At 41.7% G+C, this 26,924-nt stretch overlaps 2 protein-coding genes across 2 annotated transcripts in view; both read right to left on the minus strand.

Moving 5' to 3' along the window:
- The window catches only part of b3galt1b (UDP-Gal:betaGlcNAc beta 1,3-galactosyltransferase, polypeptide 1b), a 121,073-nt gene extending 107,273 nt beyond the window's left edge, over positions 1 to 13,800 (minus strand). The window contains exon 1 of the mRNA XM_029703267.1: positions 13,735 to 13,800. The gene's annotated coding sequence lies outside the window, so the exon portion shown is untranslated. The remainder of the gene's footprint in view (positions 1 to 13,734) is intronic.
- The window catches only part of LOC115156373 (xin actin-binding repeat-containing protein 2), a 114,266-nt gene that overhangs the window by 59,625 nt on the left and 27,717 nt on the right, over positions 1 to 26,924 (minus strand). The window lies entirely within an intron of this gene.

Below are 26,924 nucleotides of genomic sequence, written 5' to 3' on the forward strand. Positions count from 1 at the left end.
CAAAGAAATGATCGGTCTATAATTTTAATGGTAGGTTTATTTGAACAGTGAAAGACAGAATAACAACAAAACAATCCAGAAAACCGCATGTCAAAAATGTTATAAAGGGATTTGCATTTTAATGAGGGAAATAAGTATTTGACCCCTCTGCAAAACATGACTTAGTACTTGGTGGCAAAACCCTTGTTGGCAATCACAGAGGTCAGACGTTTCTTGTTTGACCACCTGGTTTGCACACATCTCAGGAGGGATTTTGTCCCACTCCTCTTTGCAGATCTTCTCCAAGTCATTAAGGTTTCGAGGCTGACGTTTGGCAACTCGAACCTTCAGCTCCCTCCACAGATTTTTTATGGGATTAAGTTCTGGAGACTGGCTAGGCCACTCCAGGACCTTAATGTGCTTCTTCTTGAGCCACTCTTTTGTTGCCTTGGCCGTGTGTTTTGGGTCATTGTCATGCTGGAATGCCCATCCACGACCCATTTTCAATGCCCTGGCTGAGGGAAGGAGGTTCTCACCCAAGATTTGACAGTACATGGCCCCGTCAAATGATGCTGTGAAGTTGTCCTGTCCCCTTAGCAGAAAAACACCCCCAAAACATAATGTTTCCACCTCCATGTTTGACGGTGGAGATGGTGTTCTTGGGGTCATAGGCAGCATTCCTCCTCCTCCAAACACGGCGAGTTGAGTTGATGTCAAAGAGCTCCATTTTGGTCTCATCTGACCACAACACTTTCACCAGTTGTCCTCTGAGTCATTCAGATGTTCATTGGCAAACTTCAGACGGGCATGTATATGTATTCTTGAGCAGGGGGACCTTGCGGAAGCCGCAGGATTTTAGTCCTTCACGGCGTAATGTGTTACCAATTGTTTTCTTGGTGACTATGGTCCCAGCTGCCTTGAGATCATTGACAAGATCCCCCCGTGTAGTTCTGGGCTGATTCCTCACCGTTCTCATGATCATTGCAACTACACGAGGTGAGATCTTGCATGGAGCCCCAGGCCGAGGGAGATTGACAGTTATTTTGTGTTTCTTCCATTTGCAAATAATCGCACCAAATGTTGTCACCTTCTCACCAAGCTACTTGGCGATGGTCTTGTAGCCCATTCCAGCCTTGTGTAGGTCTACAATCTTGTCCCTGACATCCTTGGAGAGCTCTTTGGTCTTGGCCATGGTGGAGAGTTTGGAATCTGATTGATTGCTTCTGTGGACAGGTGTCTTTTTTACAGGTAACAAGCTGTGGTTAGGAGCACTCCCTTTAAGAGTGTGCTCCTAATTTCAGCTCGTTACCTGTATAAAAGACACCTGGGAGCCAGAAATCTTTCTGATTGAGAGGGGATCAAATACTTATTTCCCTCATTAAAATGCTAATCAATTTATAACATTTCTGGATATTTTTGTTTTTATTATGTCTCTCACTGTTCAAATAAACCTACCATTAAAATTATAGACTGGTCCTTTCTTTGTCAGTGGGCAAATGTACAAAATCAGCAGGGGATCAAATACTTTTTTCCCCCACTGTATCTCTGCAAAAATGATTTCCATACTTCTAGATGTGGGTACAGTGCGACTTTGAAAATGCCAACCCAGTTCCCTGCGGTGATACAGATGTAGGATCTTAATTTGACCTATATTGTCAGAGCAAAGTAATCTTGCAGCAACAGAATTGGAACGTTTAGTCCATAATGTTGCTTGATTGGTGGTTGGTCTATTAGCTGGCCAAAAGTAGGCTACATGAAAAGTGCAATACTGTTAATATAACTGTGTGGGCTTTCAGTGAAATTATGTAAATCACAAAGCTCATCTGCATTTCCTGCAGTGCAGGAAAATTCTCAGCAACAAAAAAGTGATCAAATTAAGATCCTATATATAGGCTCGTCCTCTGCACAGCTATGCAACGGAAGATCAAAATGAACTGTGTTACTTTGTTCATTGTACAGTGGAGTTGTTTGCATACGACTGCCTAAAGCATAATTTTGTATTGATGAAGAGGCAAAACATAAAACAGGCTAAGCAGAAGGACACAATCAATAGAGCTACTGCTCTCCTTCCAATCCCACATAGACTTCCTCTGAAGCTCTATGACAAACATGTCAGCAAAAATAAACCATTATCATCAGTATACTGGCACGACAATACAGACCACTATTTAAAAATCAAGTCGATGTTATTCAATTGCTTTAAACTGTAGAGAATGCACATTTATTTTGGTTGTTTACAGGGGAACTAAACAAATTGACAGTATAATATGTTAAGTCGATTTCTTTGGTGAAAAATATTTATTCTCTTGAAATGCCTGGATTTAGTAAGGTTTTGGTGGACTGACTTTTGAGGCGTTTCAAAACGGAAGCACTGGGAGGACAGAATAAATCACATTTAAATTCAGCTTTCAGACAGGGAGGGCTGGGAAGTTGCTTGTCTGACTGAGACAGATTGTCAGCAAGAGAAAGTCAAGTCTAGAGGGGATTACAACAAGGCTCTGTTGGTAAGTCTAAAGGCACACTGTATAACAAGGCCGATATGCAGATTCCTATAGTCATTGTCATCATTGCCTGGACATCAGTTATAGATTAAAGGGACATGAATGCATAATCAAACCATTGACCTTTAAATTAATTTGTGAAATACTTATCATTCTATTGAAGTGTGGTAATCAATTGTGAAGACATATAGATGAGGTTGCTGTAGTCATTGCGCTTACAATGGAAACAACGCAAAAGCTATACAACTCAGCATATTTCGGTATATGACTAAAATTATTGATAGTGTAAAAGGACTTTAATATTAAAAGGGGAGTTTTTTTGAGGGGAAAATAGGAGGAAATGCAATTATTCCAATGGGGTGTCTGGCTCAAAAAGCAGAAGAGCTGAAAAGTCAAACTTCTCCTGTTGGATTCCCCAGCTTAATCCTAAACAGCCAGACAGCGAGCGGCAGACTGAGGTTTACATGATTATGTGTGCAGTGCACTGCAGAAAACTAATCCTGTCTTTCACAGCCCTTTATTCCACACACAGGGCTCGAGCAGCATGTCTAAAACGCCACTAGAAAGAACAGAACATAAACAACAGCATCTGCGTTTCTCTCATCAACCCCCTAAAATGGGGTTATTATAGCATATTACAGTTGCAACACTGTAAAAGTCCATTTGTTTTTTCATTAGTGACAGACGGACGGACGGGGGGGGGGGATCGCTACAGTTAAATACCGCAATATTATTTGGGATTATATAATATCGATACTTTTACTCCAAGTATCGATAAAAAAAAAATTTGCTAGGTATTTTTCATCCTATAGTTTGTTCTCCATCTCCTTTTTAAATAGTGAGCCAACATGTTTTCAGCACTTTTATTTCCATGATCTCTCGTCTCTCTGCAGCAGACATACAGTGAATTCGGAAAGTATTCAGACCCTTTGACTTTTTCCACATTTTGTTACATTACAGCCTTATTCTAAAATTGATTAAATCGTTTTTTTCCCCTCATCAATTTACACACAATACCCCATAATGACAAAGCAAAAACACGTTTTGTTTTTTACTTTTTGCAAATGTATATATATAAAAAAAAAAATTACATAAGCATTCAGACCCTTTAAATCAGTACTTTCTTGAAGCACCTTTTGCAGTGATTACAGCATCGACCCTACAAGCTTGGCATAACTGTATTTGGGGAGTTTCTCCCATTCTGTCCCTGCAGATCCTCTCAAGCGCTGTAAGGTTGGATAGAGAGTGTTGCTGCAAAGCTATTTTCAGATATCTACAGAGATGTTCGATTAGGTTCAAGTCCGGGCTCTGGCTGGGCCACTCAAGGACCTTCAGAGACTTGTCCCGAAGCCACTCCTGCATTGTCTTGGCTGTGTGCTTAGGGTCATTGTCCTGTTGGAAGGTGAACCTTCGCCCCAGTCTGAGGTCCTGAGTGGTCTGGAACAGGTTTTATTCAAGGATCTCTCTGTACCTTGCTCTGTTCATCTTTCCCTCGATGCTGACTAGTCCCCCAGTCCCTGCCACTGAAAAACATCCCCACATCATGACTGTGCCACCACCATGCTTCATCGTAGGTGCCAGGTTTCCTCCAGATGTGATGCTTGACATTCAGGCCAAAGAGTTCAATCTTGGTTTCATCAGACCAGAGAATCTTGTTTCTCATGGTCTGTGAGACTTTTGGTGCCTTTTGGCAAACTCCAAGCGGGCTGTCATGTGCCTTTTACTGAGGAGTGGCTTCTGTCTGGCCACACTACCATAAAGGCCTGATTGGTGGAGTGCTGCAGAGATGGTTGTACTTCTGGAAGGTTCCCCCATCTCTACAGAGGAACTCTGGAGCTCTGTCAGAGTGACCGTCGGGTTCTTGGGTCACCTCCCTGACTAAGGCCCTTCTCCGACCGATTGCTCAGTTTGGCCGGGTGGCCAGCTCTAGGAAGAGTCTTGGTGGTTCCAAACATTTTCCATTTAAGAATGATGGAGGCCACTGTGTTCTTGGAGACCTTCAATACTGCAGACATTTTTTGGTACCCTTCCCCTAATCTGTGCCTCGACACAATCCTGTCTCGGAGCTCTATGGACAATTCCTTCAACCTCATGGCTTGGTTTTTGTTCTGACATGCACTGTCAACAGTGGGACCTTATCTAGACAGGTGTGTGCCTTTCCTAATCATCTCCAATCAATTGAATATACCACAGGTGGACTCCAATCAAGTTGTAAAAGAATCTCAAGGATGATCAATGGAAACAGGATGCACCTGAGCTCAATTTGGAGTCTCATAGCAAAGGATCTAAATACTTATGTAAGTAAGTATTCAAAATGGGGAAAAGGTCAAGGTGTCTGAATACTTTCCAAATGCACTTTATAGTGAGCAATATGTTTGGAACATCAAATCGAAATAACATCATAGTATTGAATCGCAATACATATAGAATCGTGAGAATCGCAATAAATATTGTATCGGCACCTAAGTATCGTGATCCATGGCAATTCCTAGCCCTACTTTTCATGTCTGCCTTTAGACTTCCTGTCATCTCAAGGTCATGGGTTCTGTTGACTACATGGAAGGGAAAGCTTTGTTAAATCACTGAAAACATGCCCTGATCACAAGGGAAATCAAGTTAAATTCTCAAGAGGTCTCAGAACCACTCTTCTCCTATTAGGCAGCTGGGACAGGGAGGGAGGCAGACCAATATTCCGCAAGTGCTCCTTGAAATTTTCTCCATTCTTTATGAACGTTTGCATATTTATCACCGACTGGAGAAGGAAGGCAATGTTCATACATAATTCTGTGTAAAATGTGATTACTAAATAAACGGGTCGCAAGTGATACATGCAGTTTCTACAACTGGTTGTCAATCATCTTCGTGAATAGGCAAAATCATAGAAAAACAAAGCAAGATAAACATTGATCAATGATTTAAGTCTCTACATAATATTTAAAGAAATTGTGGAGCGGGCACACATTTCAATAATTATGTTTTGCATGTTGTGGCTTCAAACAGCATATACAGTGGCTTATTACAAAAGAATGATACATCTAGACTTGGACGACATTCAAGCATAAGGACCAGGAAAAGAGTGTCTACTCCAAGCTTTGTTTACTGACTTCGGTGTTGAGGTAAACAACCAGCCACACGTTTCCATGGACGATAACTGGCATCTCTCCTATACAACACTTACTGGTTTAACAACACAGTTCCCACTCAACACCATGTCTTTGTCTGGTGCCCTTTCGGATAGCAGTGTACAAGTGAAGTGTTTCAGTCAGTTAGCAGCAGCTCATCAGTATGCACTGAGAGGAACACCTGTGGTGTTTGCTCCAGAGTTTCATTTGATTGCTAATGTTTCCTTCAGAGACCTTCCGTTAAAGATGGAAGAGACAAGTAATGAGACCATACTCTACATAAGGCATCTCCTATGAATACTTGCATTTCAACGTTTTCATTTTTTTTTAAGTGTACTAAAATATTAAATAGCGTTACTGAAATCCAAATTACTAAAAACAGTTCTGTGCAGTGATTCAAACTACCACACAAGGCTAAACTGGGAATCTGGGATTCCATCTAAAGTGAAATCACTTGCCCATGAAATTGTAGATTGCATAAAATAGATGAAACACTAAGAATGCAAAATACTATCCTGCATACTGATAAGATAAAAAGTAATTACTAATGTTATCAGAAGTTACAATGCATACTTCCTAATCATGTTTTGGGTCCAACTATGGAATCAAGATATGAGACCAGGGCTAATCAGTATAGTGATAAGGTGCCACATAAGTATAGAGAGTTGGTTCACTATGATGCCATCACATTTAGTGAATGGTACAATCAAAACGACAATATCAGGAAAACCAAAAAGACAACCCTCTAGCATTTGCCACATTTACAAAACGTATATATTTCTGTTTGGATACCAAAAACATGAAAGCAACTGAAGATGTGTTACTGAAACAATACTCCGCTGTGGCGTAGTGGAGGATATAGGTACAGTGCATTCGGAAAGTATTCAGACACCTTGACGTTTCCACATTTTGTTACGTTACAGCCTTATTCTATAATGGATAAAAAAAATGTCCCTCATCAATCTACACACCATACACTATAATGACAAAGCCAAAACAGGTTTTTTGAATTTTTAGCAAATCTATATATTTTTTTTTACAGAAATCCCTTATTTACATAAGTATTCAGAACTTCGAAATTGAGCTCAGGTGCATCCTGTTTCCATTGATCATGCTTGAGATGATTCTACAACTTGATTGGAGTTCACCTGTGGTAAATTCAATTGATTGGACATGATTTGGAAAGGCACACACCTGTCTATATAAGGTCCCACAGTTGACAGTGCATGTCAGAGCAAAAACCAAGCCATGAGGTCGAAGGAACTGCCTGTAGATATATTGACACAAGGCGAGACTCAGATGCAGACACAGGAGGAAGATGGTTAAAGTTTAAGATGTTTAATAATCCAAAAGTTGTAGGCAAGAGAATGGTTGTGGACAGGCAAAGGTCAAAACCAGTCCAGGAGGTACAGAGTGGCAGACAGACTTGAGGTCAAGGCAGGCAGAATGGTCAGGCAGTCGGGTAGAGAGTCCAGAAACAGGCAAGGGTCAAAACCGGGAGGACCAGAAAAAAGGAGAATAGCAAAAACCAGGAGAGTGGGAAAAACACTGGTTGACTTGGAAACATACAAGACGAACTGGCACAAAGAGACAGGAAACACAGGGATAAACACACTGTGGAAAACAAGTGACACCTGGAGGGGGTGGTGACAATAACAAGGACAGGTGAAACAGATCAGGGTGTGACAGTAGAGCTCCGAGACAGAATTGTATCAAGGCACAGATCTGGGGAAGGGTACCAAAAAATGTCTGAAGCATTGAAGGTCCCCAAGAACAAAGTGGCCTCCATCATTCTTAAATGGAAGAAGTTTGGAACCACCAAGACTCTTCCTAGAGCTGGCTGCCCGGCCAAACTGAGCAATTGGGGGGAAAGGGCCTTGGTCGAGAGGTGACCAACAGCCTGCTTGCAGTTTGCCAAAAGGCACCTAAAGGACTCACAAACCATGAGAAACAAGATTCTCAGGTGTGATGAAACCAAGTTTGAACACATTGGCCTAAATGCCAAGCGTCACGTCTGGAGGAAACATGGCACCATCCCTACAGTGAAGCATGGTGGTGGCAGCATCATGCTTCATGCTGCCGGGAGGTTTTTCAGCGGCAGAGAATGGGAGACTAGTCAGGATCAAGGGAAAGATGAACGGAGCAAAGTACAGAGAGATCCTTGATGGAAACCTGCTCCAGAGCGCTCAGGACCTCAGACTGGGGTGAAGGTTCACCTTCCAACAGGACAACGACCCTAAGCACACAGCCAAGAACACGCAGGAGTGGCTTCGGGACAAGTCTCTGAATGTCCGTGAGTGGCCCAGCCAGAGCCTGGACTTGAACCCGATCGAACATCTCTGGAGAGACCTGAAAGTAGCTGTGCAGCGACACTCCCCATCCAAGCTGACAGAGCTTGAGAGGATCTGCAGCAAAGAACGGGAGAAACTCCCCAAATACAGGTGTGCCAAGCTTGTAGCGTCATACCCAAAAAGACTCAAGGCTGTAATCACTGCCAAAGGTGCTTCAACAAAGTACTGAGTAAAGGGACTGAATACCTTTGTAAATGTGATATTTCAAGACCCGGTGTGAAAGAGCAAAATATCATGAGCTGATGATCCCATATATCCAGTTGTGTAGTGATGCCTGGAGAAGTACTGTACTGTAGGCATACTCTAATTTTGCCAATAATTTCCTAAACGGCCGCCCGATGAAGGAAAGGTGCCCCCTTGTGAAAAATCTGATGCACAACAGTGACATACAGTGCCTTCAGGAAGTACACTACATGACCAAAAGTATATGGACACCTGCACGTTGAACATCACATTCCAAAATCGTGGGCATTAATATGGAGTTGGTCCCCACTTTGCTGCTATAACAGCCTCCACTCTTCTGTGAAGGCTTTCCACTAGATGTTGGAACATTACTGCAGGGACTTCCTTCCATTCAGCCACAAGAGCATTAGTGAGGTCGGGCACTAATGTTGGGCGATTAGGCCTGGCTTGCAGTCGGCATTTCAATTCATCACAAAGGTGTTTGATGGGGTTGAGTTCAGGGCTCTGTGCAGGACCTCGCTTTGTGCACGAGGGCATTGTCATGCTGAAACAGAAAATGGCCTTTCCCAAACTGTTGCCACAAAGTTGGAAGCACAGAACCATCTAGAATGACATTGTATGCTGTAGCGTTAAGATTTCCCTTCACTGGAACTAAGGGGCCTAGCCCGAACCATGAAAAACAGCCCCAGACCATTATTCCTCCTCCACCAAACTGTACAGTTGGCACTATGCATTCGGGCAGGTGGCGTTGTCCTGGCATCTACCAAACCCAGATTCGTGATTCATCACTCCAGTGAACTCGTTTCCACTGCTCCAGAGTCCAATGGCGACGAGTTTACAACACTCCAGCCGACGCTTGGCATTGCACATGGTGAGCTTAGGCTTGTGCGTGGCTGCTCGGCCATGGAAAACATTTCATGAAGCTCCCGACGAACAGTTCTTGTGCTGACGTTGCTTCCAGAGGCAGTTTGGAACTCGGTAGTGAGTGTTGCAACCGAGGACAGAAAATGTTGATGTGCTGCATGCTTCAGCACTCGGCGGTCCTGTTTTTCTGTGGCCTACCACCTCGCGGTTGATCCGTTGTTGATGCTATACCTTTCCACTTCACAATAACAGCACTTACAGTTGCCCAGGGCAGCTCTAGCAGGGGAGAAATTTGACTAACTGACTTGTTGGAAAGGTGGCATCCAATGAAGGTGCCATGTTGAAAGTCACTGAGCTCTTCAGTAAGGCCATTCTACTACCAATGTTTGTCTATGGAGATTGCATGGCTGTGTGCTCGATTTTATACACCTGTCAGCAACGGGTGTGGCTGAAATAGCCGAATCCACTAATTTGAAGGTGTGTCCACATACTTTTCTATATATATATTACATTTATACCCCTTGACTTATTCCACATTTTGTTGTGTTACAGCCTGAATTCCAAATGGATATATATGGATATATGGATATATGGATTTATATATATATATATATATATATATATATTGAACTCATCTATACACAATACCCCATAATGGCAAAGTGAAAATATGTTTTTAGAAAATGGTGCTAATTTATGGAAAATTAAATAGAGACATATCTCATTTTCATACAGTACCAGTAAAAAGTTTGGACACACCTACTCATTCCAGGGTTTTTCTTTATTTTTACTATTTTCTACATTGTATAATAATAGGGAAGACATCAAAACTATTAAATAACACATATGGAATCATGTACTAACCAAAAACGTGTTAAACAAATCAAAATATATTTTATATTTGAGATTCTTCAAAGTAGCCACCCTTTGTCTTGATGAGAGCTTTGCACACTCTTGGCATTCTCTCAACCAACTTCATGAAGTAGTCACCTGGAATGCATTTTAATTAACAGGTGTGCCTTCTTAATGCGTTTGAGACAATAATTTGAGTTGTGACAAGGTAAGGTTGGTATACAGAAGATAGCTCTATTTGATAAAATACCAAGTCCATATTATGGCAAGAACAGCTTAAATAAGCAAAGAGAAACGACAGTCCAAATTTGTTCCAACCGCCGTGTCTTTGTGAGACGCAGAGTAGGTGAACGGATTATCTATGCATGTGTGGTTCCCACTGTGAAGCATGGAGGAGGAGGTGTGATGGTGCTTTGCTGGTAACACTGTCGATGATTTATTTAGAATTCAAGGCACACTTAACCAGCATGGCTACACAGCATTCTGCAGCGATATGCCATCCTATCTGGTTTGCGCTTAGTGGGACTTTAATTTGTTTTTCAACAGGACAATGACCCAACACACCTGCATGCTGTGTAAGGGCAATCTTACTTAATTTTACTTAGATTTTTTTTTACCGCTTTTTCTCCCCAATTTCGTAGTATCCAATTGGTAGTTACAGTCTTGTCTCACCGCTGCAACTCCCGTACGGACTCGGGAGAAGTGAAGGTCGAGAGCCGTGCGTCCTCCGAAACACAACCCAACCAAGCCACACTGCTTATTGACACAATGCCCACTTAACCTGGAAGCCAGCCGCACCAATGTGTCGGAGGAATCACCGTACACCTGGCAACGTGTACTGCATACACCTGGCAACGTGTACTGTGCCTGGCCTGCCACAGGAGTCACTAGTGCGCGATGGGACAACAACATCCCTGCCAGCCGAACCCTCCCCTAACCCGGACAACGCTGAGCCAATTGTGCCCCACCCCATGGGTCTCCCGGTCATGGCCGGCTGCGACAGAGCCTGGACTCGAACCCAGAATCTCTAGTGCCACTCAGAAGCCCCCTACGTAAGGGCTATTTGACCAACAAGGAGATTGATGGAGTGCTGCATCTGATGACCTGGCCTCCACAATTACCCGACCTCAACCCAATTGAGATGGTTTGGGATGAGTTGGACTGCAAAGTGAAGGAAAATAAGCCAACAAATGCTCAGAATATGTGGGAACTCCATCAAGATTGTTGGAAAAGCATTCCAGGTGATGCTGGTTGAGAGAATGACAAGAGTGTGCAAATCTGTCATCAAAGCAAAGGGTGGCTACTTTTAAGAATATACAATATAAAATATATTTTATTTGTTTAACACTTTTTTGTTTACTACATGATTCCAAACTTTTGACTGGTACTGTACGTACCTGCCTATAGAACTCAAATGCCCGTCTAACTGATTCGTTCCGCCAATAACATTTATTATGTGATCCACTTGACCCAGAGCTGTGGAACACCGAACTCCACAATGACCATGCCAGTGGGCCTTGAGAGCCAGAAAATTCCCTCAGAGAAACCCAATTATAGCTCCAGTGCCTCTTCAGGAATGGTCTTTAAATATATAATGCACCACCCAAAGGGAACAGGGAAAGGCAACTCCTAAAGCTCTACTAAAGCTCTGCAAAAATACCCATTCCTGCAGAAATACATATTTTATTTTGCCCCCATCTTTCATCAAATACAAACCTTGGTTTGAGAATGAAGAATATCATGAAAGGATATTGGGCGAAGAAACAAATATCTAACAAATTTGCCTACTGGTAACCTGCTTCAAACTGCTTCATCTGTTCTGAATAGATGTATGATAAACCAAGTCCTATTGTTTTAATTATAGGGCTGCAGATTTTCATATTCACCCACTTAAATTATTTCCTTGGCATTATATTTTCCACTAGAAATTCTGCAGGAGTAGTGAACCCAACCAGAGCCATCTTTGAAAATCATTCCTTGGAATACATTTCACATTCATTGTTGTGTGGTTCCCCATTTTGCCTCCTGGTGCAGCAAATGTCACAATATGCCAATGCAAAAAGTTGAATCAATTAACTCCCACGTCTATTGGAGCTGCAATCGATATGTCAATGCCAAGGAACTGGATTCAAAGCTGTAATTAAAACATAAGGCAGAAATGGGGATACGATAGAGCCTGTGCCCGCCAGGATTGTTTCACACACCCGTGTCTATGTGTTCTGCAGATGTGCATGTTTTATTGGTGCGTGAGCAAGAGTTTGGATTTATATTGATGCTTCGACTAAAGGGATAATGTGATCCAATCGAGTGCAAAATGGCAATGACAAAGATTATTACAGTGGAGCTCTAAGGAAGATGGATGAGGTGCACAGTAGCATTTGTTAGATACCAAACCAATAAGTGAAATGAAATTGGACACCACACACTCCACATCAAGGTTAAGGCAGAACCTACAACTACATGACTGCCAGGGATGAAAAGCCAATGGGAGAACATTTATATAAGCAGTCCCCCTTTGCAGACGTCAAGAGGAATCTCACATAATAAAATAGATGTGCTAAACAAATTCACCACATATTTGAGGTCAAAAAGGCAAAAACCAAGGACTCAGCATGATCAACATGAATATAAGCCTGTGAGCGCCTGTTGAAAGGAGGAAGTCACATTGACGGTACTGACGAGAGACCTACAGGCTCTCAACGTGTAAGGGAGCAGAACTCTTTGACAGTAGCACAAAACTATGTAAATGAATGTGATTGTAGTCAAAGGCTGACATTTTCGTTTTTATCTGTAAACACCTAAATCTCCTCCAAAAGAAGATTGTGCTAGTGCTAGATTGGTATTATCAAGCACACAAATTGAAGAGGTATAGGCTATGCCTTTGTATTGTTGATATGCTGCCTATCACATTCTCATGGTTATGTCTCAAATCCCAATTATGCTTTTTAGTATCAGACAAATCATACAGAGAGAATTGGCATATATCATGTTCCTAAGCTACAGTAAGCCTAAACGCACAATCATATGCATGGCCATATGGGATGCATCATGTGTGTGGGCACAGCACGATTTAATAAACGCACTATTAAAATGACTTAACTGCAACGCAATATAATTGAGCCAAATTGCCATAATGTATTGTACACAGACACAAGAGTACGTAACTTTACGGTAGCACTTTAAATGAAGTCATTCCTATTCGTGTGTCTAGGCGAACATTGCCCATAGGCATTTCTGTCTTTCAGTCTTCTCATCTTCCTGGAGGTTGGAGATATAACAGACATGATGGTACTATAAGATGAATATGCCTCTGTACAACCAGGAGGACAGCGGGAGTTTTAGAGATATCAGAAGAAACTACACAGACACTACATGCCACATAGACAACAGTGCCTAGAACAGGGCTACAGTAAGACAACCTGCCCGTTTATTTTCATTATTAGAAGACTTCTTCACACCAAGTTTCTAATCGCCAAATTAAGTGTTCTTTGGGGGGGGGGGCAGTTCATTTTGAAGCAGGCTAGTCCACTGTCATTATCAAAATAGCCCCCATCAAGAGTTGCCCAGTGCTGCACAATTGAGCAGAAATCCTAAATCTATTATCAGTGGGCTCGCGTCCAGCGGAGGGCACAGGAACACGCAGATGCTAGAGCTACACTGTGGATTTTTAGGAGTTAATTAAGGAAATACCTCGCTACTGAATAAAAAAAGATTTGAACAGTAGCCTGATATGAGCTGGTTGGGACCGTGAACGCAACCGTGTAAATATTACGGTAAACTCATTTACATGGAGTCAAATCCCCGGCATAGGCTACTAAACAGTTGATTAAAGTGGCTCTAAAACAGTACAATAGACGGCAGAAACAAGCAAGCTGAGCCTACCTATTTTATCGTCTCCATCCCATTCAGACTTCTGGTCCTGATGCGAGAGCGGTGCCTTCAGCATCCTAAAGCGAAACGCTATTTGTCTCGAAGAGAAAAGATCGTAGTGCCTGGAGTTAAGCGCATACATTGACAAGAGACCGGCCCAATCAGAAAGTAATCCGATGGAGTCGTAGCCAATCCACTTGAGAGAAAGAAAGCTACTTTACATACTGTAGCAAGGTAGATTGACGTTATAAGGGTATTTCCATTCAGCCAACAATTGTTATAAATTTGCGGAATGACTGGCTTTATAGCCCAATTCTTTAATTGTAACACCAACTGGCTAGGCTAAACTACTTGCTTATGGGATAAACTGGAGATATTTTTATGTTTAAAGAAATAACAAGACAAGAAATAAAAAATAACTACACAAGAGGGACATTATATTCACTCCTATTTCTTAGGTGTAAAAATGTGGTGAAACAAATCCTAGATTTCCTTTCTGTACCACAGTGGCACCCACATTACAGACCTTTCAGCACATACAGTACTCAATGCTCATCCCCAGACAGGATTAATGACATATAAATGCCTACCAGAAATGTAATTTACCTGCAAGGCAGGCAGGGGAAAAACTGCTCGAAAAGCCAAAGATCAGCATGGGAAAAACTTCTGGGGGAAAAAATCTCATATACAGTCTATTTTAACAAGTAAGAATAGCCTATATTAGGCTATATATAATAGCCTATATTAAAAGAGCTTAAACTCTGTAGAAGTAAAAATGACTTGGCTATAATAACATTGAGTATAATAGCTTGTGTAAAATGTGTAAATTAGATCATGCTCAATTGATGTAGAGATTGACTAAACTCACAGAAGAAGCAGATATATGATACATGTACCACCACAGCACAGGTCTGGGGGTGTTGAAAAATAGAAACGGATTTATACATTGACTGGAGTGGATGGAATGGCTAAACAGGGTGGAGTCTGCAAATGGAGCCATGCCAAAGGAGGTAGTGGAGAGGAAGAGGATAGATGACCTGCTACATTTGGTCATAAGTCTACTTTAAAACGGTAGTTGCATGTATTTTAAGACTATATGATATATGATGGCTATATGATGAGCTATCCAAACAGCACATGCATGTTTCACAAATATCTTGCCTTTCTTGAATCCTCTAAATATATATTTTTAAATCTGAGTGTGACCCTTATGGGAAAAACCACATGAATTCCACATGTGAACACGTGATCTCATGAGAACATGATCTCATGTTAAATAAATATGACAACATGGGATTGCAAAATTTTAGTATAAGAGAGAATGATTTATTTCAACTTTAATTTCTTTCATCACATTCCCAGTGGGCAAGAAGTTCACATACACTCAATTTGTATTTGGTAGCATTGCCTTTAAATTGTTTAACTTGGGTCAAACGTTTCGGGTAGCCTTCCACAAGCTTCCCACAATAAGTTGGGTGAATTTTGGCCCATTCCTCCTGACAGAGCTGGTGTATCTGAGTCAGGTTTGTAGGCCTCCTTGCTCGCACGCGCTTTTTTCTTCTTGAATCCTCTAAATATATATTTTTAAATCTGAGTGTGACCCTTATGGGAAAAACCACATGGATTCCACATGTGAACACGTGATCTCATGATCTCATGTTAAATAAATATGACAACATGGGGTTGCAAAATTTCAATATGTGATACTATTAAACTGCATGTGAAATTTCACATGTGAAATCATGTGCAAAACATTTTTTTGGAAGACTTCACATGAGATATTGAGGGGATGGTATTATCTGGCATAGGTTTTCCCGGTGGGAGGAGTTTGCACCAGGTGAAAAGGTAAAAAGTGATCGCATTTTTTTATTTTGGAACCGGGCCGCCTCTTGGGCGTGAGCCAGGTTCCCTGGTCAAAGCCCACGGCGAAGTTGGCTCAAAACCAAAGTGACATAGATTCAGCATGTGGAGGAATTAGTCGGATTCTGCGTTTTCACATGCAAAAGGGATTGCTTTTGATAAAAATTCTTTATCTGCCCTCCAATGAAAACAACTAGTTTGAAAATTGTAACATATATTTGATGGAAAAGAGATGTATGTTTGTGGATGATGCTCTATGCTCTCTTGTGGACAACATGAACGAGTGGCACAGATTACTGTTCCGTTTCAGAAGGGTGCTCCTCCCTTAGCGCTTTTGCCCGTTCACGTCACGGGCAATAGCCAGGTGCGCCGCAGCTCAGGTTAATAGAAGTCCCTCTATGTTATCCCTTGCTCACATGTTTAGTTTCATGCCATCACATGATACTTTACATGTCATGTCATCGCTTCACATATCACATGAGATCACATGTGAAACAACTGATCATGTGAAATGTGTTTTTTCCCGTAAGGGTGAGGACCATGTTAGGATTTTTGTAAGACGTTCTCAAGATATTTGTTTTACCTGTCGTCAGGAGCTTACATGATGGTCCCAGATGGTCCCAAACCATTATAAATAAAGTAATAGTATGGTGGTTTTAAAGTAAGTGGTACACTGTTCATAACAAAATATGACCCCTCCTGGAATTTGAACTTTCAACCTCTGGACTTGAGGTGTGCTGATCTTTCTACTGCACCACAAAGTCTGTAGTATGCTACACACTCATTACCTATAATACACATCTCTTCACATACTGTAGCAAAATAGTGCCATCTGCACTGCTATTTTAGTTATCAGTTAATCTGACAAGTCACTCAATATTGATTTAATTGAATTATTTCAGCAGTTTGAGGGTTTTCTGTAGAGTTGTCTAATGTTGGTGGGGCATACAGTTGAAGTCAGAAGTTTACATACACCTTAGCCAAATACATTTAAACTCAGTTCTTCACAATTCCTGACATTTAATCCTAATAAAAATTCCCTGTCTTAGGTCAGTTAGGATCACCACTTTATTTTAAGAATGTGAAATGTCAGAATAATAGTAGAGAGAATGATTTATTTCAACTTTTATTTCTTTCATCACATTCCCAGTGGGTCAGAAGTTTACATACACTCAATTAGAATTTGGTAGCATTGCCTTTAAATTGTTTAACTTGGGTCAAACATTTTAGGTAGCCTTCCACAAGCTTCCCACAATAAGTTGGGTGAATTTTGGCCCATTCCTCCTGACAGAGCTGGTGTATCTGAGTCAGGTTTCTAGGCTTCCTTGCTTGCACAAGCTTTTTCAGTTCTGCCCACATATTTTCTATAGGATTGAGGTAAGGGCTTTGTGATGGCCACTCCAATACCTTGCTTTTGTTGTCCTTAAGCCATTTGGCCACAACTTTGGAAGTATGATTGGGGTCATTGTCCATTTGGAAGACCCATTTGCGACCAAGCTTTAACTTCCTGACTGATGTCTTGAGCTGTTGCTTTGGGGTGGCAGCGTAGCCGAGTGGTTAGAGCATTGGACTAGCAACCAAAAGGTTGCAAGATCAAATCTCTGAGCTGACAAGTTACAAATCTGTTGTTCTGCCCCTGAACAAGGCAGTTAACCCACTGTTCCTAGGCCATCATTGAACATAAGAATTTGTTCTTAACTGACTTGCCTAGTTAAATAAATATCCACATAATTTTAATTCCTCATGATGCTATCTATTTTGTGAAGTACACCAATCCCTCCTGCAGCAAAGGACCCCCACAACATGATGCTGCCACCCCCATGCTTCACGGTTGGGATGGTGTTCTTCAGCTTGCCCCCTTCTTCCTCCAAACATAACGATGGTCATTATGGCCAAACAGGTCTATTTTCTTTTCATCAGACCAGAGGACATTTCTCCAAAAACTACGATCTTTGTCCCCATGTGCAGTTGCAAACCGTGGTCTGGCTTTTTTATGGCGGTTTAGGAGCAGTGGCTTCTTCCTTACTGAGCAGCCATTCAGGTTATGTTGATATAGGACTGGTTTTACTGTGGAAATAGATACTTTTGTATTTGTTTCCTCCAGCATCTTCACAGGGTCCTTTGCTGTTGCACTTTTTGCACCAAAGTACGTTCATCTTTAGGAGACAGAACGTGTCTCCTTCCTGAGCGGTATGACTGCTCTTTGGTCCCATGCTGTTTATTCTTGCGTAGTATTGTTTGTACAGATGAAGGTGGCACGTTCAGGCGTTTGGAAATTGCTCCCAAGGATGAACCAGACTTGTGGAGGTCTACCATTTTTTTCTGAGGTCCTGGCTGATTTCTTTTGATTTTCCCATGATGTCAAGCAAAGAGGCACTGAGTTTGAAGGTAGGCCTTGAAATAGATCCACAGGTACACCTCCAATTGACTCAAAATGTGTCAATTAGCCTATCAGAAGCTTCTAAAGCCATGACATCATCTTCTTGAATTTTCCAAGCTGTTTAAAGGCACAGTCAACTTGGTGTATGTATACTTCTGACCCACTGCAATTGTGATATAGTGAATTATAAGTGAAATAATCTGTCTGTAAACAATTGTTGGAAAAATGACTTGTGTCATACACAAAGTACATGTCCTAACCGACTTGCCAAAACTATAGTTTGTTTTACAATAAATTTGTGGAGTGGTTGAAAAATGAGTTTTAATGACTCCAACCTAAGTGTATGTAAACTTCTGACTTCAACTGTATATAGGCCAAAACACACATCATGACAAGAGAGACAACACAACACAGAAAGACCTAATACAACAACATAGCAAGGCAGTAACACATGACAACACAGCAAGGTAGCAACACAACATGGTAGCAGCACAAAACATGGTACAAAAATTATTGGGCACAGACAACAGCACAAAGGGCAAGAAGGTAGACATAACAATACATCACGCAAAGCAGCCACAACTGTCAGTAAGATTATCCATGATTGAGTCTTTGAACGAAGAGATTGAGATAAAACTGTCCTGTTTGAGTGTTTGTTGCAGCTCGTTCCAGTCGCTAGCTGCAACGAACTGAAAAGAGGAGCGGCCCAGGGATGTGTGTGCTTTGGGGACCTTTACAGAATGTGACTGGCAGAACGGGTGTTGTATGTGGAGGATGAAGGCTGCAGTAGATATCTCAGATAGGGGGAAGTGAGGCCTAAGAGTGTTTTATAATAAGCATCAACCAGTGGGTCTTGCGACGGGTATGCAGAGATGACCAGTTTACAGAGGAGTAGAGAGTACAGTGATGCGTCCTATAAGTAGCATTGGTGGCAAATCTGATGGCTGAATGGTAAAGAACATCCAGTCGCTTGAGAGCACCCTTACCTGCCGATCTATATATTACCTCTTAACTTTAACTTTAGCCTACAGCTTTTATATGTGCTGAGAGAAGGACAGTCTACCATCTAGCCATACTCCCAAGTACTTTTATGAGGTGACTACCTCAAACTTTAAACCCTCATGGGTGGTAATCACACATGTGGGGAGAGGGGCATTCTTCTTACCAAACCACATTACCTTTGTTTTGGAGGTGTTCAGAACAAGGTTAAGGGTAGAAAATGCTTGTTGGACACTAAGAAATCTTTGTTGTAGAGCTTTTAATACAAAATCCGGGGAGGGGCCAGCTGAGTATAAGACTGTATCATCTGCATATAAATGGATGAGAGAGCTTCCTACCGCCTGAGCTATGTTGTTGATGTAAGTTTGAGAAGAGCGTGGGGCCTAGGATTGAACCTTGGGGTACACCCTTGGTGACAGGCATTGGCTGACAGCAGATTTTCTGACTTTATACATTGCACTCTTTGAGAGAGGTAGTTAGCAAACCAGGCCAAAGAACCTTATGAGACACCACTACTCCTTAGCCGGCCCACATGAATGGAATGGTCTACTGTATCAAAAGCTTTGGCCAAGTCAATAAAAATAGCAGCACAACAAGGCTTAGAATCAAGGGCAATGGTGACATCATTGAGGACCTTTAAGGTTGCAGTGATACATCCATAACCTGAGCAGAAACCAGATTGCATACCAGAGAGAATACTATAAATATCAAGAAAGCCAGTCAGTTGATTATTGACAAGAAGAAAGGGTCTAAACCATCTGACCCAGATGTTTTTTGGGGGTCAAGTTTCAGGCGCTCCTTTAGCACCTCGGACACAGTGACTGCCTGCTGGAAGAAACTTTGTATCTGGGCAGGGGAAAAAGAGGGCGAATCGTCGGTGATAGTCACATTAGAAGGGGTGGGAGATGAGGAAATGTTGGACGGGCAAGGAGGAATGGCTGAGTCAAATAGGAATCCTGACTTAATGAAATGGTGATTAAAGAGCTCAGTCATGTGCTTCTTGTCAGTTACAACCACATCATCAACTTCAACCTCACTAGGGTAGGGAGCACTATTTTCACCTCCGGATGAAAAGCGTGCCCAAAGTAAACTGCCTGCTACTCAGGCCCAGAAGCTAGGATATGTATATTATTCGATTTGGATAGAAAACACTACAAAGTTTCTAAAACTGTTAAAATAATGTCTGTGAGTATAACAGAACTGAAATGGCAGGCGAAAACCTGAGGAAAATCCATCCAGGAAGTGGCATTACCTTGAAATGGCTGTTTTTCCAATGAAAGCCTATCCACCATTTAAAGGGATAGGACCCAGATTCCGTTCCCTATGGCTTCCACTAGTTGTGAACAGTCTTTAGACATTGTTTCAGGCTTTAATTCTGAAAAATGAGAGAGAATGACAACATTGAGTGAGTGGATGCTGGGATGTCCTCAGAGCTGGTTACTGAAGCTTTTGTCCGGTTGAAATATTATCAATTATTTAGGCTAAAAACAACCTGAGGATCGATTATAAACATCGTTTGACATGTTTTTACGAACTTTACGGATACTATTTGGAATTTTCGTCTGCCTTTTGTGACCGCATTTGAGCCATTGGATTACTGAACAAAACACTGAACAAAACACGGCAACAAAATGGAGGTTTTTGGATATAAAGAGGGACTTTATCGAACAAAACAAGTCTTCATCTTATTGCTGTCCTTAAGTAGTTGTTTCTGTGCAGAAATTCAACCATGAAGGCATGATTCATGCACTCTGCTCTGAACAGTTGATGTTGAAATGTGTCTGTTACTTGAACTCTGTGAAGCATTTATTGGGGCAGCAATTTCTGAGGCTGGTAACTCTAATGAACTTATCCTCTGCAGCAGAGGTAAGGGTCTTCCTTTCCTGTGGCGGTCGTCTTGAGAGCCAGTTTCATCATAGCGCTTGATGGTTGTGCGACTGCACTCTAAGAAACTTTCAACGTACTTGAAATTTTCCGCATTGACTGACCTTTATGTCTTAAAACTTCTTCAGGATTAGTGGGTCCCCGGCGGGACGGTTGAGCTAACATAGGCTAATTCAATTAGCATAAGGTTGTAAGTAACAATAATCTTTCCCAGGACATACACATACAGTTGAAGTTTACATACACTTAGGTTGGAGTCATTGAAAATAGTTTTTCAACCACTCCACAAATGTCGTGTTAACAAACTATAGTTTTGACAAGTCGGTTAGGACATCTACTTAGTCCATGACACAAGTCATTTTTCCAACATTTGTTTACAGACAGATTATTTCACTTATACTTATAATTCCCTGTATCACAATTCTAGCGGGTCAGAAGTTTACATACACTAAGTTGACTGTGCCTTTAAACAGCTTGGAAAATTCAGAAAATTATGTCACGGCTTTAGAAGCTTCTGATAGGCTAATTGACATCATTTGAGTCAATTGGAGGTGTACCTGTGGATGTATTTCAAGGCCTACCTTCAAACTCAGTGCCTCTGCTTGAAATCATGGGAAAATCAAAAGAAATCAGCCAAGACCTCAGAAAACAATTGTAGACCTCCACAATTCTGGTTCCTCCAAACGCCTGAAAGTACCACGTTCATCTGTACAAACAATAGTACGCAAGTATAAACACTATGGGACCACGCAGCCATCATTCTGCTCAGGAATGAGACACGTTCTGTCTCTTAGAGATGAACGTACTTTGGTGCAAAAAGTGCAAATCAATCCCAGAACAACAGCAAAGGACCTTGTGAAGATGCTGGAGGAAACAGGTACAAAAGTATCTATATATACAGTAAAACCAGTCCTATATCGACATAACCTGAAAGGCCACTCTGCAAGGAAGAAGCCACTGCTCCGAAACCACCATAAAAAAGTCAGACTACAGTTTGCAACTGCACATGGGGACAAAGATCGTACTTTTCGGAAAAATGTCCTCTGGTCTGATGAAACAAAAATGGAACTGTTTGGCCGTAATAACCATCGCTATGTTTGGAGGAAGAAGGGGGAGGCTTCCAAGCTGAAGAACACCATCCCAACCGTGAAGCACGGGAGTGGCAGAATCATGTTGTGGGGGTGCTTTGCTGCAGGAGGGACTGGTGTACTTCACAAAATAGATGGCATCATGAGGAAGTAAAATTATGTGCATATATTGAAGCAACATCTCAAGACATCAGTCAGGAAGTTAAAGCTTGGTCGCAAATGGGTCTTCCAAATGGACGATGACCCCAAGCATACTTCCAAAGTAGTGGCAAAATGGCCTAAGGACAACAAAGTCAAGGTATTGGAGTGGCCGTCACAAAGCCCTGACCTCAATCCCACAGACAATTTGTGGGCAGAACTGAAAAAGCGTGTGCGAGCAAGGAGGCCTACAAACCTGACTCGGTTACACCAGCTCTGTCAGGAGGAATGTGCCAAAATTCACCCAACTTATTGTGGGAAGCTTGTGGAAGGCTACCCGAAACGTTTGACCCAAGTTAAACAATTTAAAGGCACTGCTACCAAATACTAACTGACCTAAGACAGAGAATTTTTACTAGGATTAAATGTCAGGAATTGTGAAAAACTGAGTTTAAATGTATTTGGCTAAGGTGTATGTAAACTTCCGACTTCAACTGCATCTGATATTGGCAGAAAGCTTAAATTCTTGTTAATTGAAATACATTCCAGGTGACTACCTCATGAAGCTGGTTGAGACAATGCCATGGCTACTTTGAAGAATCTCATTTGTTTAATACTTTTGCGGTTACAACATGATTCTTTTATTTCATCGATTTGATGTCTTCACTATTATTCTACAATATAGAAAATAGTAAAAAATAAAGAAAAACCCTGGAATGAGTAGGTGTGTCCAAACATTTGACTGGGATTGTATGTTAAAGTGTGTCAAAAAATGTAAGATGAAAACACTGTGTTAAAGGCACTGTGGGTGTGTATGATAACGATTTGAAAACACATGGTTTCACATGTGAAATGTCACTTATGAAGCATTCCAAAAACACGTTTTCACATGTGAAATGTCATGTGAAGTGTTCCAAAAACACATTTTCACATTTGATTTTTCACATGTGAAATCATGTGGTTTTTCCGTCAGGGGAGTGACATCTTACATTGAACGTCTTTCTGGCACACCTGGGGATTGATTTCAAGTTCTACTTAATCGCATACAGTACCAGTCAAAAGTTTGGACACACCTACTCATTCCAGGGTTTTTCTTTATTTTTACTATTTTCTACATTGTAGAATGATAGTGAAGACATCAAAATGATGAAATAACACATATGGAATCATGTATTAACCAAAAAAGTGTTAAACAAATCAAAATATATTTTATATTTGAGCCCCCCTTTGCCTTGATGACAGCTTTTCACACTTGGCATTCTCTCAACCAGCTTCATGAGGTAGTCACCTGGAATGCATTTCAATTAACATGTGTGCCTTGTTGTGACAAGGTAGGGGTGGTATACAAAAGATAGCCCTATAAGTCCATATTATGGCAAGAACAGCTCAAATTAGCAAAGAGAAATAACAGTCCATCATTACTTTAAGAAATGAAGGTCAGTCTTCAAGTGCAGTCACAAAAACCATCAAGTGCTATGAGGAAACGGGCTCTCTTGAGGACCGTTACCTCTGCTGCAAAGGACAAGTTCATTAGAGTTACCAGCTTCAGAAATTGCAGCCCAAATATATACTTCAGAGTTCAAGTAACAGACACATCTCAATGTCAACTGTTCAGAGGAGACTGCATGAATTAATTTAACATTTTATTTATTTTACCTTTATTTAACCAGGTAGGCTATGGGGCTTTGGTGACAAAACGGATGGCATTGAGATAGACTGCAGGTGTGGGCAGTGATCGGTTGAAGAGCATGCATTTAGTTTTACTTGCATTTAAGAGCAGTTGGAGGCCACGGAAGGAGAGTTGTATGGCATTGAAGCTCGTCTGGAAGGTTAGTTAACTTCTTTGGGATAGGGGGCAGTATTTTCACGGCCGGATAAAAAACGTACCCGATTTAATCTGGTTACTACTCCTGCCCAGAATATGCATATAATTAGTAGATTTGGATAGAAAACACTCTAAAGTTTCTGAAACTGTTTGAATTGTGTCTGTGAGTGTAACAGAACTCATATGGCAGGCCAAAACCTGAGAAAAAAATCCAACCAGGAAGTGACTTCTAGTTTTTCTATCTAATCCCTATTCAAACTACAGTGTCTGTGGGGTCATTTTGCACTTCCTAAGGCTTCCACTAGATGTCAACAGTCTTTAGAACCTTGTTTTATGGTTCTACTGTTACTGGGCAGAGAATAGGAGCTGTCTAAACCGGTGGACCAGTGAGTTGTTTACTGCGCGCTCACGAAGGCGAAAGAAAGGTTGAAAGAGAGGTTGAACACGCTAGTAATAGCGGTTGCAACAATTTCGGCGGATCATTTTAGAAAGAGAGGGTCCAGATTGTCTAGCCCGGCTGATTTGTAGGGGTCCAGATTTTGCAGAACATCAGCTATCTGGATTTGGGTGAAGGAAAAATGGGGGAGGCTTGGGCAAGTTGCTGTGGGGGTTGCAGGGCTGTTGACCGCGGTAGGGGTAGCCAGGCGGAAAGCATGGCCAGCCATTGAAAAATGCTTATTGAAATTCTCAATTATCGCGGCTTTATCGGTGGTGACAGTGTTTCCTAGACTCAGTGCAGTGGGCAGCTGGGAGGAGGTGCTCATATTCTCCATGGTCTTTACAGTGTCCCAGAACTTTTTGGAGTTTGTGCTACAGGATGCAAATTTCTGTTTGAAAAAGCTAGCCTTTGCTTTCCTAACTGCCTGTGTATATTGGTTCCTAACTTCTCTGAAAAGTTGCATATCGCGGGGGCTATTCGATGCTAATGCAGTACGCCACAGGATGTTTTTGTGCTGGTCAAGGGCAGTCAGGTCTGGAGTGAACCAAGGGCTATATCTGTTCCTGGTTCTACATTTTTTGAATGGGGCATGCTTATTTAATATGGTGAGGAAAGCTCTTTTTCCTCTACTGACGGAATGAGGTCAATATCCTTCCAGGATACCCGGGCCAGGTCGATTAGAAAGGCCTGCTCGCTGAAGTGTTTTAGGGAGCGTTTGACAGTGATGAGGGGTAGTCGTTTGACCGCAGACCAATTACGGACGCAGGCAATGAAGCAGTGACCGCTGAGATCCTGGTTGAAGACAGCAGAGGTGTATTTGGAGGGCAGGTTGGTTAGGATGAGCCCTTCACGGTCAAATTGCTGCAAAGAAACCACTACTAAAGGACTCCAATAAGAAGAAGAGACTTGCTTGGGACAAGAAACATGAGCAATGGACATTAGACCGTTGGAAATCTGTCCTTTGGTCTGATTTTTGGTTCCAACCGCCGTGTCTTTGTGAGATGCAGAGTAAGTGAACGGATGATCATGGTATGTGTGGTTCCCACCATGAAGCATGGAGGAGGTGGTGTGATGGTATAGGGGTGCTTTGCTGGTGACACTGTCTTTGGTTTATTCAAGGCACACTTAACCATCATGGCTACCACAGCATTTTGCAGTGATATGCCATTCCATCTGGTTTGTGCTTATTGGGACTATCATTTGTTTTTCAACAGGACAATGACCCAAAACACACCTCCAGGCTGTGTAAGGGCTATTTGACCAAGAAGGAGAGTGATGGTGCTGCATCAGATGACCTAGCCTCCACAATCACCTGAACTCAACTCAATTGAGATGGACCACATAGTGATTGAAAAGCAGCCAACAAGTGCTCAGCATATGTTGGAATTCCTTCAAGACTGTCGGAAAAGCTTTCATGAGAGAATACCAAGAGGGCTACTTCGAAGAATCTAAAATATATTTTGATTTGTATAACACTTTTTTGGTAAAAAAAATATTCCATATGTGTTATTTCATAGTGTTGATGTCTTCACTATTATTCTACATTGTAGAAAATAGTAAAAATAAAGAAAAACCCTTGAATGACTAGGAGTGCCCAAACCTTTAACTGATACTTTATGTTAACCGTAAAATGGTATAGAATCAGCTTGATCCCCTCTGTCAAAGATGCTTGGACCTTCTTTTTTGATATTTTCAGCGGTATTGTTAACAAACACGCCCCCATAAAGAAAATGATATTTAAAAACAGGTTCAGCCCCTGGTTCGACTGTGATCTTGCGGAGCTACTCCACCTCAAGAATTGCATTTGGCGAAAGGCATACTCTATCCGGAAGGCCAAAGTTTAATTTAAGGAGCAGTTCTCTCTCTGTGGGTCTAACACCACGAAGTTCTGGAAAATGGTTAAATACCTGGAGAATAAACCCTCCTCCTCACAGCTGCCCATGTCCCTTAAAGTTGATGTGGTTGTAACTGACAAGAAGCACATCACTGAGCTCTTTAATCACCACTTCATTAAGTCTGGATTGCTATTTGACTCAGCCATGCCTCCTTGCCCTTCCAACATTTCCTCATCTCCCACCCCTTCTAATGCGACTAGCCCCGACTCTTCTCCCTCTTTTCCCCTGCCCCGCTACAAAGTTTCTTCTTGCAGGCGGTCACTGAGTCCGAGGTGCTAAAGGAGCTCCTGAAACTTGACCCCAAAAAAACATCTGGGTCAGATGGTTTAGACCCTTTCTTCTTTAAGATAGCTGCCCCTATCATCACCAAGCCTATCTCTGACCTTTTTACCTGTTTCTCCTTTCTGGGGAGGTTCCCATTTCTTGGAAGGCAGCAACGGTCTGTCCTTTATTTAAAGGGGGAGATCAAGCTGATGTTTATCAAAAGTGTCAATATTCAACTCATTGGCTTTCTTGATGTCTATAGTATTCTCTCTGGTATGCAATCTGGTTTCTGCTCAGGTTATGGATGTGTCACTGCAACCTTAAAAGGTCCTCAATGATGTCACCATTGCCCTTGATTCTAAGCAATTTGTTGCTGCTATTTTTATTGACTTGGCCAAAGCTTTTGATACAGTAGACCATTCCATTCTTG

The sequence above is a fragment of the Salmo trutta genome, chromosome 20 (genome assembly GCF_901001165.1).
Source record: "Salmo trutta chromosome 20, fSalTru1.1, whole genome shotgun sequence".
NCBI classification, from domain to species: domain Eukaryota; kingdom Metazoa; phylum Chordata; class Actinopteri; order Salmoniformes; family Salmonidae; genus Salmo; species Salmo trutta.